Source organism: Schistocerca americana, chromosome 1, assembly GCF_021461395.2.
Source record: "Schistocerca americana isolate TAMUIC-IGC-003095 chromosome 1, iqSchAmer2.1, whole genome shotgun sequence".
NCBI lineage: Eukaryota > Metazoa > Arthropoda > Insecta > Orthoptera > Acrididae > Schistocerca > Schistocerca americana.
The window spans coordinates 292795760-292811698 of record NC_060119.1 but is presented as its reverse complement, the minus strand read 5'-3'; positions in this window follow the sequence as shown (position 1 = coordinate 292811698).

Below are 15939 nucleotides of genomic sequence, written 5' to 3'. Positions count from 1 at the left end.
GATATGTTTCCGATGCGTTAAAGATCCAGTTGTTCTCAATTTATCATACACATACTTAAATGTACGACGTGTAGGGTGAGTACGCTGAGGATATCTTTCAGCGTGTAAGTCTCTATCACACTCTGAATTTCGTTGGCATTCTCTGTAAATGAGAACCATATCGACTTGTTCTTCAAAGGAATACATCATTCACATTCGCTTCATTACTAGTCTTACCATTCCTATTAGTGTTCTATTGCGAAACGGTGGAATGGTGTTCACATGTCAATGGCACGTTAGATGGATACTCCGTATTCAGTGAACACTTGCTATTTGCTCGATATGGGAGAGAAATTGTCAGAGCATTTGCTTCGATAAGTGCAGAAGTGGTAAGGAATATGACTCAATCCATGCTAAAAAGATTGCAGCACTGCACTGATACCAATGGCCATCTGTTCGAAAACCTTCTGTAAATGGAAGTTCATGCTCTTTCTTGACCTTCGTTGACCTTCAAAGACCTTACTGTGACAAATCAGTGGATTCGTCTCGATAGACGCTATCAGAAAATAAGTACCAAACTATAGCATTTTGTTTAAAAAACAACGCTGATCTTTATAATTCTGACGTGACCCCACCTAGCAACAAAAAACCAACGTCATATTATGGCCAACGTTGTCGCATGCAACACTTGTCCCACAAACTTTTCAGCTAATATCATACTTCCGGAGTTATTCTAGGTGGCAATAGTTAGTGTCTCACCCTGTATAGGTTTTGCCGACAGCAGCGCCGTATTCTGCCTTTTTCATTTCTCTGCATTTCATTACACATGTCTATACCAGTTTCTTTGACACTTCAGTGTAACTCTGTCTGTTACATTTTCACATCTAAACCGCTCGACTGATTTCTATGAAATTTGACAGGAAGATGGCTTGAACTATGAGGAACAACATAGGCTACTTTAGAAAGTGTGTCCAAAAGATATTTGTTGTTTTGAAGATTAATGCTCGAACGTAGGAGCAATATTTGCTCTTTGAAAAAGCAGATTATTCTTTGACTTTTGAACTTTATCATATTAGTGAAAATTGTATATGTTCTACGTTATAGGATTCAACAATGAAATGGTTCAAATGGCTCTGAGCACTATGGGACTTAACTTCTGAGGTCATCAGTCCCCTAGAACTTAGAACTACTTAAACCTAAGTAACCTAAGGACATCACACACATCCATGCCCGAGGCAGGATTCGAACCTCGCGGTTGCAGACTGTAGCGCCTAGAACCGCTCGGCAACCCCGACCGGCGATTCAACAATCCTCGACATGTTTAATCCACATTATCATTTTAATATCAACTGTGTAAGTTTGTGTGTTGCGTTTTCACTTTTAAACCAAGCACCGCTTTTGATGAAATTTAATATGGAGACAGATTAAACCCTAATGCAGCATATAGGCACTTTCAGGGGAAAAAAAAGAGAAACATTGACCCCTAGAAGGGTGAAATAGCGAGTTCAAAGTCTGAACATATGTCAGGTTGGAAAATTGTTAAATTTGTTGCCTACTGTACACGTCGTATAATGTATAGCTTCTTCAATGACACGATACATAAATCCACGCTGCTGCACGAAATCGACGCTACACGCGCCTTATCGCCATGCCCTGGGTCACTTGGTGGGTTGGCACGCATGTGACATTATTGCAAAGCAACAGCTTATTCACGCACCATCATTCATTAATAACAAAACCACTGATATGCGAGTGCAGCCGCAGATAACTGTCATGAATATACACTGCAAATAATACTGCACTTTTAACAATGCCTTTATGTACCCCGAAAATGCATGGCTTTGAGTATTGTTCTACCGAAGCCATAGATTCCAAATACAGTCATCAGACGTGGGAGTTCGAGCAACGCGAGAAAAATATCGCGGAACCGTAAATTGCTGTGTCAGTACGTCAAAATACAGACCCTGTTGAAATACGACACTTGACAATCGGTGTAAAAGGCTTCATAGGAATGTTAAGTTTTTTGCACGCCCTTCCATCTTGTTGCAGTTCCGGTGGCCTGCAGTGTAGTCTAGGAAAGGAGTCGTGCTGTCACGTGGTGGGTTAGTACCACTCACCTGCGACGCCGAACACCCAGTGTCCGCTGAAGGAGGAGGCTGCGGCCGCGGCGTGCAGCAGCGACGTGCACAGGTCGGCCACCGCCAGGTTCACAATGAACGCGCTGAACGGACCGCGTAGGCGCCGGAACCTGCATCAAAAGAGTGCCACATAGTTCAGCAGTCTCAAGTTCTCCTGTTGTGTCGACGATCTATCTCGAAGAGCTTTGTCTAGTCCACGGTCATGAAATATACACTACTGGCCATTAAAATTGCTACACCAAGAAGAAATGCAGATGATAAACGTGTATTTATTCGATAAATATATTATACTAGAACTGATATGTAATCACATTTTCACGCATTTTGGGTGCATAGATCCTGAGAAATCAGTTCCCAGAACAACCATCTCTGGCCGTAATAACGGCCTTGATACGCCTGCGCGTTGAGTCAAACACACCTTGGATGCCGTGTAGAGGTTCAGCTGCCCATGCAGCTTCAACACGATACCACAGTTCATCAAGAGTAGTGACTGGCGTATTGTGACGAGCCAGTTGCTCGGCCACCATTGACCAGACGTTTTCAATTGGTGAGAGATCTGGAGAATGTGCTGCCCGGGGCAGCAGTCGAACATCTTCTGTATCCAGAAAAACCCGTACGGGAATTCAACATGCGGTCGTACATTATCTTGCTGAAATGTAGGGTTTCGCAGAGATCGAATGAATGGTAGAGCCACGGGTCGTAGCACATCTGAAATGTAATGTCCACTGTTCAAAGTGCCGTCAATGAGGACAAGAGGTGACCGAGACGTATACCCAATGGCAACCCATACCATCACACCGGATGATACGCCAGTATGGCTATGACGAATTCACGCTTCCAATATGCGTTCACCGCGATGTCGCCAAACACGGATGCGACCATCATGATGCTGTAAACATAACCTGGATTCATCCGAAAAAATGCCGTTTTACCATTCGTGCACCCAGCTTCGTCGTTGAGGACACCATCGCACGCGCTGCTGTCTGTGAAGCAGCGTCAAGGGTAACCGCAGCCATGGTCTCCGAGCTGATAGTCCATGCTGCTGCAAACGTCGTCCAGCTGTTCGTGCAGATGGTTATTGTCTTGCAAACGTCCCCATCTTTGACTCAGGGATCGAGACGTGGCTGCACGATCCGTTACAGCCATGGGGATAAGGTGCTGTCATCTCGACTGCTAGTGATACGAGGCCGTTGGGACCCAGCACGGCGTTCCGTATTACTCTCCTGAACCCACCGATTCCCTATTCTTCTAACAGTCATTGGATCTCGACCAACGCGAGCAGCAATGTCGCGATACGATAAACTGCAATCGCGATAGGCTACAATCCGACCTTCATCGACGTCGGAAACGTGATTTCTCCTCCTTACACGAGGCATCACAACAACGTTTCACCAGGCAACGCCGGTCAACTGCTGTCTGTGTATGGGAAATGGGTTGGAAACTTTCCTCATGTCAGCACATTGTAGGTGTCGCCACCGTCGCCAAACTTGTGTGAATGCTCTGAAAAGGTAATCATTTGCATATCACAGCATCTTCTTCCTGACGGTCAAATTTCGGTTCTGTAGCACGTCAGCTTCTTGGTGTAGCAATTTTAATGGCCAGTAGTGTATTTGAAGAGTGTCATGATCTTCCGCCAAGAGCTGTTAGGACACTTCCTGTATTGAATAACTAATTTTCGGTGCACAGACCATCATCAAGAGCCTATGTACCAAAGGAAACAACATACAAAGACCATTAGAAAACAGAACTGTCTGTATCTTAGTAACTGAAGTGTATGTTAACAGAAAAAGCGTAGTAAAATGTCATACGTTAACATAAAAACGTTTACACCATACTAGGTTATAAAATTAATGGCTGCCAATAGTAAAATGCATGAATCTGTCACTAGAAATAAATGTATGACATATCTAATAATGTAACAGATACTGTCAGAGTATATCACGAAAACCATTATGGACAGTCAAATGTAAACGAGACAGACGAAAAGAAACTCATTATTCTTTATCCCACTTTGAAATAAGACAGTCAATGCCGGTATAGAAAAATGTTTGCGACTGCCTAGCAAATCATGATTGTACATCTACATCTACAGCTACACGATTACTCTGCTATTCACAATAAAGTGCCTGGCTGCTGGGTTAAATGAACCACCTTCAAGCTGTCTCTCTACCGTTCCATTCTCTAACAGCGCACGGGGAAAACGACCACTTAAATTTTTCTGTACGAGAACTCATTTCTCTTATTTTATCGTGATGATCGTTTCTCCCTATGTAGGTGGCTGCCAACAGAATTTTTTCGCAATCGGAGGAGAAAACTGGTGATTGAAATTTCATGAGAAGATCCCATCGCAATGAAACACACAATTGTTTTAACGAATGCCACACCAATTCACGTATCATGTCTGTGGCACTATATCACCTGTTTCACGATAATACATAACGAACTGCCCTTCTTTGTACTTTTTCGATGTCATCTGTTAGTCCCACCTGATGCGGATCCCACACCGCACAGCAATACTCCAGAATAGGGCCGATAGGTGTGGTGTAAGCAGTTTCTTTAATAGACATGTTGCACCCTCTAAGTGCCAATGAATCGCAGTCATTCGTTTACCCACAACATTATCTATGTGATATCGTTCCAGTTTAGGTTATTTGTAATTGTAATCCATAAGTATTTAGTTGAATTTACAGCCTTCAGATCTGTGTAACTTACCACGTAATCGAAATTAAGCTGATTTCATTTAGTACTCAGGTGAATAACTTCACACTTTTTTTTTTCAGGGCCAATTGCAGCTTTTCGCACAATAGAGATAATATCTTACCTAGATCAATTGGTTTTGGTCATTTGATGAATTTACAAGACGGTAAATTACAGCATCATCGGCAAACAATCTAAGGTGTCTACACAGATTGCCTCCTACGTCCTTAATGTAGATCAGGATCAACATAAGGCCTATAACACTTCCTTGGGGAACGCCGGATGTTGCTTCTGTTTTACTCGATGACTTTCCGTGTATTAGTACGAACTGTGACCTTTTTGCCAGGAAATCACGAATCCAGTCGCACAACTGAGGCGATATTCCATACGCACGCAGTTTGGTTAGTAGACGCTTTTGGGGAAAGGTGTCTAAAGCCTTTTGGAAATCTAAAAATACAGAATCAATTTGACATCCCCTGTCGATTGCACTCATTACTTCATGAGTATAAAGAGCTAGTTGTGTATCGTACGAACGATATTTTCTGAATCCGTGCTGTCTATGTGTCAATAAATCGGTTTCTTCGAGGTACTTCATAATGTACGAATACAGCATATGTTCCAAAACCCTACCGCAAATCGATGTTAGTGATATGGGCCTGTAATTCAGCAGATTACTCCTACTTCCCTTTCATGGGTATTGGTGTGACTTGACCAATTTTTAGGTACGGATGTTTCTGTGAGCGAGAGGTTATACATAACTGCTAAATATGGAGCTATTTTATCAGCATACTCTGAGAGGAACCTGAGTCCTATACAGTCTGGACCGGAGGATCTTGCCTTTATTAAGTGCTACACCGAGGATATCTACTTCTTTTTTTCTCATCTTGGCAGTTGTTCTTGATTGGAATTCAGGAATATTTACTTCGTCTCCTTTGGTATAAAAATTTCGGAAAAAATGTTTAATAACGGTGCCTTAGTGGCACTGTCATCAGTGTTATCGCGCAATGAAGGTATTGCTTGCATCTTGCCCCTGGTATGCTTTATGTATGACCAGAATCTCTTCGGAGTTTCTGACAGATTTAGAGACGGAATTTCGTTGTGGAAATTATTAAAAGCATCTCGCACTGGAGTACGCGCTATGTTTCGAACTTCTGAAAAACTTTGCCAGTCTTGTTGGTTTTCCGTTCTTCTAAATTTGGCATTATACGGGCATCTCTTCCTCCGAAGAAAATCGACGAATGATTCGTAAGAGCTTCGCAGTGAAACTTTTGGAGCGTAGTCGAAACAATCTTGCCAGCATGTGGACGGACAACATGCTTCCGTAGACAACCGCAAACATTCTTTCCATGGAGGCACTGACAGTCTTGTCTCACAGTGACATGAACTTTTATATAATAATATACAGTTCACTTATTTTTATCCATCTGTCTCGTTTCCACTTGACTGCCTCCTATGCGTCACATTTATACGCAGTTACCTGTTGTTAAATAGTACAAACTTACTTCTTCAGTCACAATAATGTGCTAAATAGTACACTCATTCATGTCATATTAACAGTCAGCTTAAACCTTACGAACGAAGAAGTTCTACTGTACATACTACGGACCGCACAGTTGATAACTGTTTTGCAGATCATCTACTGTCTGCACTCGTCATTAGCTCCAATACGATTCCACTGACTACTGTCTAACAGATACACAGTGTATGTTCTTTGTCATGCGTTACTATATTTGACAATAGCAGCAGTTTACCGTAATGACTGCGAGATAAGTCATTGAGAATGTGAAATTCTCGTACATTAACAGTGTAACCACCAAAATGTTGAATGTAAGCTTGCAAACGTGCATCCAATGTGATGTACAGGTGCCAGATGCCAGTTTGCGGGAAGGATTTCCATGGCCATTGCACTTCGTCGGTCAATATAGGAACGGTTAAGGTCCCGAGTTCGAATCTCGGTCCGGCACACAGTTTTTATCTGCCAGGAAGTTTCATATTAGCACACACTCCATTGCAGAGTGAAAATTTCATTCTGGAAACATCTCCAGGCTGTGGCTAAGCCAAGTCTCTGCAATATCCTGTCTTCCAGAAGTGTTAGTCTGACAAGGTTCGCAGGACAGCTTCTGTGAAGTTTGGAAGGTAGGAGACGAGGTACTGGTGGAAGTGAAGCTGTGAGGACAGGTCGTGGGTCGTAGGTCGTGTTTGGGTATCTCAGTTGGCAGAGCACCTCCCGCGAAAGGCAATGGTCTTGAGTTCGAGTCTCAGTCCGGCACACAGTTTTAATCTGCCAGGAAGTATCATATCAGCGCACACTCCGCTGCACAGTGAAAATTTACGGTTAATATTGTTTGTTGATGACACCTGATTTGTCGCTGAGTCCCATATGTGTCAGATTGGAGAGAGATCTCGTAATCGAGCACGCCAAGGCAACTTGTCGATATTCTGTAGAGCACGTTGGCTTAGAAAAGTTGTACACTACTGGCCATTAAAATTGCAACACCACGAAGATGACGTGCTATAGGTGCGAATTTTAACCGACAGAAGAAGATGCTGTGATATGCAAGTGATTAGCTTTTCGGAGCATTCACACAAGATTGGCGCCGGTGGCGATACCTACAACGTGCTGACATGAGGAAAGTTTCCAACCGATTTCTCATACACAAACAGCAGTTGATCGGCATTGCCTGGTGAAACGTTGTTGTGATGCCTCGTGTAAATAGGAGAAATGCGTACCATCACGTTTCCGACTTTGATAAAGGTCGGATTATAGTCTACCGCGGTTGCGGTTTATCGTATCGCGACATTGCTGCTCGCGTTGGTCGAGATCCAATGACTGTTAGCTGAATAGGGAATCGGTGGGTTCAGGAGGGTAATACGAAACGCCGTGCTGGATCCCAACGGCCTCGTATCACTAGCAGACGGGATGACAGGCATCTTAACCGCATGGCTGTAACGGATCGTGCAGCCACGTTTCGATCTCTGAGTCAACAGATGGGGACGTTTGCAAGACAACAAACATCTGCACGAACAGTTCGACGACGTTTTCAGCAGCATGGGCTATCAGCTCGGAGACCATGGCTGCGGTTACCCTTGACGCTGCATCACAGACTGGAGCGCCTGCGATGGCGTACTCAACGACGAAGCTGGGTGCACGAATGGCAAAACGTCATTATTTCGGATGAATCCAGGTTCTGTTTACACCATCATGATGGTCGCAATCGTGTTTGGCGACATCGCGGTGAACGCACATTAGAATCGAGTATTCCTCATCGCCATACTGGCATAACACCCGGCATCATGGTATGGAGCGCCATTGGTTACACGTCTCGGTCACCTCTTGTTCGCATTGACGGCACTCTGCACAGTTGACGTTACATTACAGATTTGGCAGGTACAGGGTGTTTCAAAAATGACCGGTATATTTGAAACGGCAATAAAAACTAAACGAGCAGCGATAGAAATACACCGTTTGTTGCAATATGCTTGGGACAACAGTACATTTGCAGGCGGACAAACTTTCGAAATTACAGTAGTTACAATTTTCAACAACAGATGGCGCTGCAAGTGATGTGAATGATATAGAAGACAACGCAGTCTGTGGGTGCGCCATTCTGTACGTCGTCGTTCTGCTGTAAGCGTGTGCTGTTCACAACGTGCAAGTGTGCTGTAGACAACATGGTTTATTCCTTAGAACAGAGGATTTTTCTGGTGTTGGAATTCCACCGCCTAGAACACAGTGTTGTTGCAACAAGACGAAGTTTTCAACGGAGGTTTAATGTAACCAAAGGACCGAAAAGCGATACAATAAAGGATCTGTTTGAAAAATTTCAACGGACTGGGAACGTGACGGATGAACGTGCTGGAAAGGTAGGGCGACCGCGTACGGCAACCACAGAGGGCAACGCGCAGCTAGTGCAGCAGGTGATCCAACAGCGGCCTCGGGTTTCCGTTCGCCGTGTTGCAGCTGCGGTCCAAATGACGCCAACGTCCACGTATCGTCTCATGCGCCAGAGTTTACACCTCTATCCATAAAAAATTCAAACGCGGCAACCCCTCAGCGCCGCTACCATTGCTGCACGAGAGACATTCGCTAACGATATTGTGCACAGGATTGATGACGGCGATATGCATGTGGGCAGCATTTGGTTTACTGACGAAGCTTATTTTTACTTGGACGGCTTCGTCAATGAACAGAACTGGCGCATATGGGGAACCGAAAAGCCCCATGTTGCAGTCCCATCGTCCTTGCATCCTCAAAAAGTACTGGTCTGGGCCGCCATTTCTTCCAAAGGAATCATTGGCCCATTTTCAGATCCGAAACGATTACTGCATCACGCTATCTGGACATTCTTCGTGAATTTGTGGCGGTACAAACTGCCTTAGACGACACTGCAAACACCTCGTGGTTTATGCAAGATGGTGCCCGGCCACATCGCACGGCCGACGTCTTTAATTTCCTGAATGAATATTTCGATGATCGTGTGATTGCTCTGGGCTATCCGAAACATACAGGAGGCGGCGTGGATTGGCCTCCCTATTCGCCAGACATGAACCCCTGTGACTTCTTTCTGTGGGGACACTTGAAAGACCAGGTGTACCGCCAGAATCCAGAAACAATTGAACAGCTGAAGCAGTACATCTCATCTGCATGTGAAGCCATTCCGCCAAACACGTTGTCAAAGGTTTCGGGTAATTTCATTCAGAGAGTACGCCATATTATTGCTACGCATGGTGGAAAATATCGTACTATAGAGTTTCCCAGACCGCAGCGCCATCTGTTGTTGAAAATTGTAACTACTGTAATTTCGAAAGTTTGTCTGCCTGAAAATGTACTGTTGTCCCAAGCATATTGCAACAAACGGTGTATTTCTATCGCTGCTCGTTTAGTTTTTATTGCCGTTTCAAATATACCGGTCATTTTTGAAACACCCTGTACCTGCCAAATCTTTCTGCAGAATTGCAAACGGAACATCCAGCTTCTCGTTGACCTATGACACGACCTCGTTCAAACACAGTGAGGTATTGATAGTGTCGTCTTTGTCGTATTGAAGATATTATTGTCTGACATCAGCTTACCACGATCAATCTCAAAGGTAACTAACGTTCGCGAACTTTACAGCGTGCATTTAGAACAAACCTGATTCGCATCCTCACAGTGGCTGTACTAGTGCCACTCTTATACGACTGGCGCGAAATTTGAATAGACATCTTTCAGGTGAAGAAACACGCCTACCAAATGTCGTTTATGACGCACAACTCCTTGGTGTTGCGATTTTTTTCCGTCGGTGTATTACAATATAACACATGAGAAACGCTAGCATGTATGAGCAGATCGTTCAAACCCCATCTCACACAAATAATTAGACTGACAGTTGGATCTAATGTAAGAGTAATATAAAAAATTTGTGAAGGAGCGGAAAACATGCTTGTTAAAACTATGTTGTATAGAGTGTTCAATTATTGTAAATTAATCAGATGCTTTAAACTGCAACATACAAAATTTGATCTCTCATTTCAGTGCCTGGTATATTACATCGTGTCTGCTACAGTGCAAAGCAACCACAGAATTTACGCTAGTGGTACAACGTATATAGAGTAGTTTTAATCAGTGTATAAATATTACTTTACAAAATTTTTATGTTAGTCATACATTAAATACGAGGGTAAGTCTATTACTATCTACAAAGTAGTTATAAAATTTTATTGTAATACAATAGGAAATGTACAAGAACATCATTTTTCGAGATAATCTCTTTGCGTTTCAACGGTATTGGTCCATCGTTGTACAAGCTTCCTTATGCCCTCATAAAAGAAGGTTCTCGGTTCGAGCCAGAAATGCACCGCTTCTTTCACCGCTTCGTCCGAGGCAAATCGACGGCACCTTAATGCCTGTTTGAATGGAACAAACAAGTGATACTCAGAAGGGGCAAGATCGGGACTATATGGAGGCTGATCCAGTACTTCAACGTTGAGTTTCTGGAGCGTTTCAGCAGTGTGGGCAGCAGTATGCGGACAGGCATTGTCGTGCAACAACCCAACACCTTTTGACAGCAATCCTCGGCGTTTGCTTCGAATTGCAGGCTTTAGTCTGGAGATAAGTATCTCACTGTAGCGTACACTGTTTATCGTTGTGCCCCTTTCACCATAATGTTCCAGTACTGGACCTTGTGCGTCCCAAACAACGGTAAGCATCAGTTTTCCTGCGGCCGGTTTGTTCTTGAACTTTTTCATGAACGCCGAATTTGGATGTTTCCATTCCACACTCTGCCATTTACTCTCAGGCTCGTAATGATGGATCCACGTTTCGTCACCAGTAATGATCCTTTCTAAGAAGTTGTCCCCTTCGTTACCATAGCGATCCAAATGTTGTTTGTTGATGTCCAAGCGGTTTTTTTTTATGCAGCAGTGAGTTGTTTTGGGACCCATCTTGCACAAACGTTATGAAACCCAAGTTTGCTTTATGAAACCCAAGTTTGTTGTGGATGACTTCGCAGGCAGAACCGTGACTAATTTGCAGACGATGTGCCACATTGTCAATCGTTAATAGTCTGTCTAAGAGAATCATTTCACTAGAACCTCAATGGTTTCTTCATTTGTGGCGGTAAACGGTCGTCCGGCTCCTTCGTCGTGCGTAACACTTCTCCAACCATTCCGGAATTTTTCAAGCCATTCGTAGACACTCCGTTGTGGCATAACACTGTACTGTACCGAAAGTCTTCGATGAATTTCGGCCCCTGATACGCCTTCCGACCGCAAAAAACGAATCACTGAACGTTGCTCTTCTTTGGTGCAAATAGACAGTGGAACAGCCATGATTAACAGCACGGCAGCGATAACGAAACTAACCTAGCAGCATGAAAATTGCAGAGATATAACAACAAATAAACAAATCATGCGTCATCAACGTAAAACGACAGTATCATCAAAATAAAGAAAAATATAACTAAATTGCGGTTAATAATTGGCTAATCCTAATACAAATTATGTGAGATGTGATTTGAACCATCTGTTTGTATAAGCGAGCATTTATCACATGATGTATTGCAATAAATTCTGGCAGTTCATTTAAGTGGACGTTGTCTGTATCTCCTCTTTAAATGTGTGAGTTTATCTGCTTATAGCTCTAATTTTTCTGTCAACTCATGTCAGCAGCACATAGTATGCTGCTATTATTTTAATTAGTGACAATGTAATATGTCTGAGCTATCCTTTAGTATAATCATTTCCAGTGGTCGCGTCAGCTTCTACCAGTTATTTCATTATTCTGTAAATAGCTCGTGTCAGTATTTCGCAACCCTGACGTATTAAACTGATAGGTCGGTAATATTTCACCTGTCATCCCTTCTTCATTCTTTTTTTGAAATTTGAATTATTACGTTCTCTGTTAAGTTTGACAGTATTTATCCTGTCTCGTATATCTTTCACATCGGGTGCAATAGTTTAGTCATGGCTCGCTCATCCAAGAATATCAATAGTTCAGAGTGAATGTAGTCTACTCTACGGGCTTTATTCTAACATCGGTTTTTCAGTGCTCTATCAGATTCACTCACAGTATCATATATCCCATTCCATCGTGATGTTCTTCCTCTTTCCTTTCTACAATTTGCCTTCAAGTTCATTTTCTTTGTACAGCTCTTCTATGTATTCCTTCCACCTTTAATTTTTGCCTTCTTTGCTTAGTGCTGGCCTTCCACGTGAGCTCTTAATAGTCATGTAGTTGCTTCTCTTTTCTTCAAAGGCCTCTGCAATTTCTCTGTAGTTGGTATTTGTCTTTTCCATTCCCTTTCACCTGCTTTATTCGCTGCATGTTTATATTTTCTCCTGTCATCAGTTAAATTCAATTTCTCCGGTGATCTACAGTGGTTTATACTTTGTCTAGCCATTTTATCTATTCGATCCTCTGGTGTTTTCACTGCTTCGTACCTCGAAGCTACCTAGGCATCTTCAACTCTATTCCTTTTCCCCGTTTCAATCAGTCGTTCCCTAATGCTACCTTTGAAACTCTCATCAATCTCTGGTTCAGTTCATACCGTTCTCATCTCCATAATTTCCTGTGCTTTTTGTAAGTCCATCAGTTTTCATGTACTCCCGGAAATTTCATACAATTTAAAATACGCTTCTGGAATCTCTATCTTTGCTTTACGCAGGGTGAACATTAATAAAACCGACAAACTGCACTGACGGATTCCTGATGAAATGGAGTAAAGAAGATTCTAAGAACATGTGTTTAGAAATGTATCTTTGCCACGCTAGATGGCGCTGGCGAATAAAAGTATCTCTGACCACGTGCCGTATGTTCATTGTGTGTTGCAGCATTGTGTGTTGCAGGCTATGTGATCGACGTAGCGTACCGAAAGTACCAGAATAGCCCGGTATTCACGACGGGAACAAGCCAAGATGGTGTTTGTGTACGGCCAAGCAGATGGAAACTATCCAGAGGCAGCACGGCTGTGCTAGAACAAGTACCCTCACAGACACCAACCACATCATATAACATTTCAAGCACTTTTTGGGCGTTTTGTGATCATGGGCCCTTTCAGACAGATGAACGTAAAGGGATGCGATGGACTGTGCGTACACCAGATTTGGAGAGCCGACTTCCATAGAATATTGAGACAAACCCTAGTACAAGCTCCAGGCAAGCGGCCTGCCAACACGATACGATGAAGGGTATCCTGCATTGAAACCGCTACTATCCCTATCACCTGCAACGAGCAAGCTTTATCAGCAGTGTATTTGTGGTGTCACCGCCAGACACCACACTTGCTAGGTGGTAGTTTTAAATCGGCCGCGGTCCATTAGTACATGTCGGGCCCGCGTGTCGCCACTGTGTGATCGCAGACCGAGCGCCACCACAAGGCAGGTCTCGAGATACGGGATAGCACTCGCCCCAGTTGTACGGACGACTTTGCTAGCGACTACACTGACGAAGCCTCGCTCCTTTGCCGAGCAGATAGTTAGAATAGCCTTCAGCTAAGTCCATGGCTACGACCTAGCAAGGCGCCATAGAAATTGATACTTATCGTATAAAGCATGTCTCATCAAGAACGATGTATACAACAAGGATGGATTAAAGTTAAGTATTCCAAAAGCTACGTACTTTTCTTTATAGCATTCATTACGTATCCTGTTTCAGACCTCACGCCATCCTTCGTGTGTTTATAGCGTGCATTGTGGTCCCCTCAAATCACACTGTGTCGGCACTTCTGTCGACACATCAGTATTTCTCTCTATAGGAAGGATATTGTCGGTGGTTTATGCACCTGAACATAATTGTGGGATTTCTGTCATCAGTCCTCTTTACCGACGAAGCAACCGTTACTAGAATTGGCATCATCAAACTGCATAATCGTCATCTGTGAGCTACAGAAAACAGTTGTGGAATGGCTGACGCGTCTCGTCATCATTGGTTCAGCATCCCCGTATGTGCTCGGCTTCTTAGCGATCACATGCTCGGTTTGTATTCCACAACGCCTCGACGTAGAAGCGTACCTGAACTTCCGCGGAACAAAAGAACGTACCTGAACTTCTTGCGGAATACTCTTTCCGGGCTGCTTCAGAATGTAGTTCCGGCAGTACGACTGGTTGTGTGGTTTCCACATGACGAAGCATCCCCGCACTTCCGCCTTACAGTTCCCCAGCACATCACCTTTCTCGGACGTTGGATGGGACACGGAGGCTCTGTAGTATGGCCTACTAGATCACCGAACTTAAATCCCCTGAATTTTTATCTCTTGAGACTTTTGGAAAGCGTTCTGTGCGCTGAACCAGCTCCTGATGTGCAGACCCTTCAACAGTGTGTTCACGACGCCCGTGACGCTATCCGGAGACAGGCACAAACGTGCATAAGTGTACGCCAGTCCACGATATGACGTGTGACCGCGTGCATTCTATCCTTGGAGGCCACTTCGAACATCTGTTGTGACTTGGATGCGATGCGGCTTTGTACTGTGTTCAGGGACGATTTGTTGCCGTTGCACGCACACCGTTTATTTCCGGACACATCTTCATAGGACAGCTTTTCCTGCATTACCAGTCGGGAATCCATCCCTGTAGTTCGTCGGTTTTGTTAGTGTCCATCCTGCATTATCAGTCTGAAACCCTCAGTGTATCCAGGTCTTTTCTATGTATTATAGAATCGTGATTCTTAAACCTATTCTTGCTATTATGCTTCGTGCAAAATTCTACCAGGTAGCTTCTTGTTTCATTCCTTTCCCCCAATCCTTATTCTTCCGTCTCTTGGCCGGCCGTGTAGCCGAGAGGTTCTAGACGCTTCAGTCTGGAACCACGCGACGTCTAGTTAGTTAGGTTTAAGTAGTTCTAAGTTCTAGGGGACTGATGACCTCAGAAGTTAAGTCCCATAGTGCTCAGAGCCTTTTGAACCATTTAGCCGAACCTGACAGCAACGCCACCATGTCGAACAATGCTTTTCGTGCGGCTACAAGACGTCGTGTTACGACTCAAATGGTGCAGAATAGGCTGCATTATGCGCAACTTGACTCCCGACGTCCATGGCGAGGTCCATCTTAGCAAACACGACACCATGTAGCGCTGTACAGATGGGTCCAGCAACATGCTGAATGGGCCGCTCATGATTGGCATCACGTTCTCTCCACCAATGCGTATCGTATATGCCTTCAACCAGACAATCGTCGGAGACGTGTTTGGAGGCAACACGCTCAGGCAGACACATTGTCCAGCGAGTGCTGCAACTTGGAGGTTCCCTCCTCTTTTGAGGTGGTATTATGTGGGATTGACGTACGCCGCTGGTGGTCATGGAAGGCGCCATAACGGCTGTACGATACGTGAATGCCATCCTCCGAGCAATAGTGCAACCATATCGGCATCATATTGGCGACGCATTCGTCTTCATGGACGACAAATCGCGCCCCCATCGTGCACATTTCGTGAATGACTTCCTTCAAGATAACAACATCGCTCGACTAGAGCGGCCATCATGTTCTCCAGACATGAACCCTATCAACATGCCTCGGATAGATGGAAAAGGGCTGTTTATGGACGACGTGACCCACCAACCACCCAGAGTGATCTACTCCGAATCGCCGTTGAAGAGTGGGACAATCTGTACCTACAGTGTCTTGATTAACTTGTGTGTAGTATGCCACGA